The sequence below is a fragment of the Eurytemora carolleeae genome, unplaced genomic scaffold (genome assembly GCF_000591075.1).
Source record: "Eurytemora carolleeae unplaced genomic scaffold, Eaff_2.0 scaffold203, whole genome shotgun sequence".
Lineage (NCBI taxonomy): Eukaryota > Metazoa > Arthropoda > Copepoda > Calanoida > Temoridae > Eurytemora > Eurytemora carolleeae.
Window position 1 is genome coordinate 152,895 of NW_019396139.1, and position 6,358 is coordinate 159,252.

Below are 6,358 nucleotides of genomic sequence, written 5' to 3' on the forward strand. Positions count from 1 at the left end.
GATTGAATTTTGTAGATCCAGAAAAATAATTAAATTAGTATTTTTTTAGGGTTAGGTTAGGTTAAGAAACTTTCTGGGCCGAGCGCTGCGGCTAGGACAGGCTAGGGGACCAAGTGCTAAGGCCACCGGTTAGGTTAAACTATGACACTTTCTGGGCCGAGCGCTGCGGCTATGACAGGCTTGAGGGCCGAACATTGCGGCCACTTGTCTTACATTTAAGACCTCACCAGCTGCCAGTCTCTACGCAGGCATCCCACAGATATTATTTTTCTGGATCTACAAAATTCAATCCCCCTCTCTCTGTTTTGGAATTTTACGGGGCATGTACGCACAACAGAATATGGCAACTGCCCAGAAATAATAATCAACAAACTCTTTAGTTTTTGAAAAATAAGTATGATTTAGGTTTTTAATTATTCGTCTTATAAACAAATTATTGGGATTTTCCTTCAATGTTGAAAGTGAAATCAAGGAATTTTGTTGGTTTGATAACGGAATTTTCCATATATTTTCTGTTTTTTAATGGAAAATATTTCTTTCTCTTCTTATTCAGTCCATAGGATTGTGAACTAATGTAAACAATACAATATTGACACAATACTGCAATAATGCAATAAGGTAACATATTTATATCGTTTATTTTATTCATTTCGTGAACCATCCTCATGCAGAGAAAAGAGAAAGAAAGAAAACTTACAAATTCTCAAGGGTGTAATGCAAGGAAAGTTAATTGCGGTCGTGTATACTCTGCGTACATATTGAAACCAGTTCTCTTCGGAATTTGTAAACAAGAATAGATGCATCAGTGTTCGTTTAGCATCCGAGGAGGTTAAAAGCATTAAATTAAACCAGAATATTTCATTGATTATTTTTGTGAAAGATGGATCCCATGTCAGGTTTTGACATCCGTCTTGTGTTTACATTACCGCCCAGAGACAGTACACTGCAGTACGAAAGATGTGTACACTTCTGAAATAACTTTCCTTGCATTATTACATCCTTGCAAATTCTGAAGATTCAAACATAAAAATATGTTTTGTTTTATTTGATATGAATAAATTATAGTCGTGTGTTGTAAGAATATTTAAACTAAAAGGGCAATTTAATTGCAATTTCAAGTGTGCAATTAACTGCACTTAGAAAACTTTTAAACATAACACAAAGTTTTATGTAGAAAGTTAAACTAAAGAAAGGATTAAGTTTGTTTCCAGGGATAAAGATAAGTTCAAAATAGTTGAATTTACTTAATTTCTTGTCAAAATAAACTCGGCAAATACAGATTCAATTCTGCAAACACAAAATTTTAAATTGTTTTTTCTATGAATGATTTTTTTATTGTTACTGAATAAATTTTTCAATGAAAAACTGCAAGGGGGGGGTTACTTTTAGCACTTCAATTGTTAATGCTACAGAAGCTTTGAGCAACAAAGCAAGGCAACAAATAAACTTAGATAATTTATATAAAACTAAATTTGGCAAATGTTAATAAAACAAGTTTAAACAAAGCAAATACATACAAACAAGGTTTATGCTTGTCAAAATCTAGAAGCTATTTCTAATAAACTCACAAAAGAGTGAGGATATAAAATGTATGTGTTATTACATAATAAATATATCCAGAAATCCAGAAAAGGACGAACAAACAATTCCATAGCAAAGTTAAGATTAAAAAGTCCAACTCTCAGAACATTTCAATTATGTTAAGTACGGTTTGGAGGTGAGCAATGGGGTGGTGGAGAAACAACTCTTTCACTTCATGTAAGACGACAATCAATACATTTGCATGACATTTTTTCAAAAACGATCGTTTTAAAAAACGACCATTTTTATAAAGTTTTTATAAACGACAACCCTTCGGTAACGATCGTTTTTTAAAAAACATTCGTATAAAAACGGTCACAAATCGTTTTCATAGAAACGATCGTTTTCAAAGCGATCGTTATTCATTTTCTAAAAGTTTAAAACGAGTAGGTCGTTTTTAAAACGATCGTTTTTTTCCGAAAACGAAATTATCTTTATTCATTTTCTAAAAGTTTAAAACGAGTAGGTCGTTTTTAAAACGATCGTTTTTTTTCCGAAAACGAAACGATCGTTTTTGAAAACGATTGAAAAACGATCGTTTAACGATCGTTTTCAAAAACGATTAACAACCCTACTTGCGTATAGACTGGCAGCTGGTGGGGTCTTAAATGTAAGACATGTGGCCGCAGCGCTCGGTCCCATAGCCTGTCCTAGCCGCAGCGCTCGGCCCAGAAAGTGTCATAGCTTAACCTAATCGGTGGCCGCAGCGCTCGGCCCCCTAGCCTGTCCTAGCCGCAGCGCTCGGCCCAGAAAGTGTCATAGCTTAACCTAATCGGTGGCCGCAGCGCTCGGCCCCCTAGCCTGTCCTAGCCGCAGCGCTCTGCCCACAAAATGTCTTAACCTAACCTAACCCTAAATAAATACTAATTCAATTATTTTTCTGGATCTGCAAAAATCACTCCCCCTCTCTCTGTTTTGGAATTTTACGGGGCATGTGCGCACAACAAAATATTGCAACTGGGTTGGGGTAGAGAAACAAACTATAGAGATGGGTTGGGGTAGAGAAACAAACTATAGAGATGGGTTGGGGTAGAGGAACAAACTATAAGAGATGGGTTGGGGTAGAGAAACAAACTATAAGAGATGGGTTGGGGTATAGAAACAAACTATAGAGATGGGTTGGGTTAGAGAAACAAACTATAGAAATGGGTTGGGGTAGAGAAACAAACTATAGAGATGGGTTTGGGTAGAGAAACAAACTATACGAGATGAGTTGAGGTAGAGAAACAATCTATACAGATGGGTTGGGGTAGAGAAACAATCTATAGAGATGGGTTGAATCCTGAAGCCGCCCTTGTCTGTTGTCTGAAACAGGCAAGAAAACATTTCTAGATTTGTTTCTACTTTACAATATTCCCCTGTATTAGCATTCAAATGTATTCTTTTATCTGTATATAAATATTCCTTTTATTATATACCTAGCTTGAAAATTAGTATTCAGACATGGTTTTACTAAATCAATGCACCTTTCACTATACATATATATACAAACAAAATATAAATACATCTATATATAAATTTGGCTTGTCTGGGTGTTTGGGTGTCTGTTTGTTTGTTTGTATCCAATAAACGTCAAAACTGCTGAACCGATCGGGCCCAAATTTTTTGTGGGACATCACGTGACCACAGGGAAGTTTTATGAATGATAAAACAAACAAAAAATGTCTTTTAAAGGTTTTTAATTTTGTAAAAAAATTTAAATTCTTGAAAATCCGCGGTTTTTTTTTAAAAAATCCGCAAAATTATTTTCTTCTTTGTTTTAAAATGTAATCAAAAAGAACATGTTCACAATTTAAATAGAAGATGGGCGCGAAGCGCCCTAAATGCCTATCATTTATATACATAAATATATTTATTTATAGTCATAACCAGAAATAATAGAAAGACGACTTTAAGACTTTTAATAGTTCAACGAGCTTGGGACACAGACACAGAAAACAGACATATTTCACTTAATTAGTGATTTGATAAGTGTCTGGTAATTTTTTTTTGCTTTGTAACAGCCTAAAATACACATAAGTATTGTAATGAAGTCGTCTTCCTATTTCAGAGTTTTCTGGTTATCACTGTATATTTATAAATTATATGTTTTGCGCAAATGAAGATCCAGTTTGAAGAGGCTGAAACATGTCCCTCTATTTACATAGATACGTACTTTAAACCTTTATCTGATCAAAAATACGATAGAATAGTTTTCATATATATGTAGTTAAAAATGTAGTTTGAAACGTTCTAAACTCTGTTTCCAGTCTCTGCTCCACAAAACAATTTAATTTTGGCATTTTAATATTTCGTATCCTTCTTTCAAGGAATTGATTTATACATACACATGATATTACTTTATAGATATTATTCAGTTGGTACAGACCAATCTTAATACAGAAATATCAAGATACACACTTGATACACACAGTTGTTTATTTGTTGATATTAATCATCAGATATAGACTAATCACAATATCCTTTTATACCAATTTATTTTAATATATATAGTTTAAAATTGGAAAAAAGGCATTTTCATACCTACTGCCACAAATACGTAAGTTCTTGGCTAACCTATAGTAAAAAATTACAAATTTGAGAGATGGAAAAAGAAGAATAATTTTTTTAATTTTTAACACACGAAGGTGTACCGAGGTCATGCAATTTAAACGGATAAATGAAAAGTGTTACCTTGAAAACGGTAAAAATAACATATGATATTTGAAGATTATCTCTAAATTATTATCCAAAATGTACTAGCAATAAACATCCTATTTATACCCCCACTGTCCAGTAAATCTAAAAAGTCTAGTATTTATGTATGTCTGGTATTCATACCCCCATATACTGTCTAGTAAATCTAAAAAGTCTAGTATTTATGTATGTCTAGTATTTATACCCCCCATATACTGTCTAGTAAATCTAAAAAGTCTAGTATTTATGTATGTCTGGTATTTATACCCTCATATACTGTCTAGTAAATCTAAAAAGTCTAGTATTTATGTATGTCTAGTATTCATACCCCCATATACTGTCTAGTAAATCTAAAAGTTCTCCATTTCTAAATATTAAAAGATCAAACACTCTTTTTCAAATTTATGTGAGCAAATGGAAAAATCTTAAAAAGCACGTTTTCTTCAAATAAATGACATGTAAGCTGCACAGTGGTATGTAATTATAACAATAACCATACATTCATATCTTAAGTAGTAATCTTGGTTTGTTTTAATGTTTGATCATAACTCATGAACTCTGTGGCCGATTGGCTGCAAATTTTGATTGGATAACTCGGTTTAACCACATGAAATTTGTTGCAGGCTTGTAAAATCATTCTAATTTGGATGAGATGGCTAATGATTTATTTCCAGGAAAAGCTGGGTTCCATAAGCTACAGTAAAGGTATGATGTCAAAATTAAATAAAAAATTCACTCAATCTGAGGTTCAAATAAGAAAATATAAAATTCTATTAAAAGTAATTTTAAGATTTATTTTCAATGATTTTTTTTTTATTTCCATCTAGGATTTTATTATCTTAACTAAAATGGGAAAATATGCATAAATGTAAAAAAAACAAACGTAATTGGAAGCAATATCCATTTGACTGAATATATTATAATGAAAGGAAAATATACCAGGCCTATTCAAGCCTTTCTTGATTTCAGGAGATAAAGTATGATTTTAAATTAAAGGGAATGTAAGCGTAATTTCAAGTGACATTCCAGGCAAAGAAGGCCATATCGGTCCGTTCAGAAAAAAAACGATTGATGAAAATGAAAACATTATCGCCTTTTAATAGCGAACGAAAAAACAAAACAAAAAATGAGTGATTTTAAATCGTTCGAACGAACTTGAAAGACTATTATTTTTTACTGGACAAGTGATTATTTGGAACAATCGTTCAGTGAGAAAAAGAACGAAAAAGATGAAAAATAAATGATAAATTTTAGAACAAACGAAATAATTTTTTTTGAATGATGAACGAACAAAATAGGGTTTTCACGAAGTATGAACGAACGAAATAAGTTGTTTACGAAGTATGAACAAACAAAATAGGTTATTCAAGAAGTATGAACGAACAAAATAGGTTGTTTACGAAGTATGATATAAACAAAATAGGTTGTTCACGAAGTTTGAACGAACGAAATAAAATTCCGAACGTGCCCATCTCTACCTTTAACCCTTGAGCTTTTTTTATCAAAAACCAGCAGTAGGTAGTTCAGGTATTTCAGGTAGCTTAGGTAGTTCAGGTAGTTCAGGTAGTTCACGTAGTTCACGTAGCTTAGGTAGTTCAGGTACTTCAGGTAGTTCAGGGATGTTTTCACAATGACCCCGAGGCAGAAGCCCAAAGGAGTTACGCGCATACCGCGTTGAATGACAAGACTGAGAGAGAGTATTTGCGTAACTCCTTTGAACTTTCTATAGATGTAAATAGCCCCAAAATCAAAATTTGGGTTATATGTCATTTTTTCCGTGCGTCTTTTATCTTATTTACAGAAAAATCAACATAAAATAAGAAAAAAATTTTTATTGGTGCTCTAAAACTGTCAAATTTACTAAATAAAACAAGTTCAATTTCAGTCACATCTTTAATCTTTGTTAAAAAGTTTGATTTCAATTGAAAAATATCATTTTATTTAGCAAAAACGTGCGTTCTTGCGCCGCGCAAGAACGCATGAAAATGACACTTTAAAAAAAATTGGATAATGTATGTCATTTCCTTGCGCCTGTGCGTTTCCAGTCACATCTTTCAGCTTTGTTAAAAAGTTTGATTTCAATTGAAAAATATCATTTTAT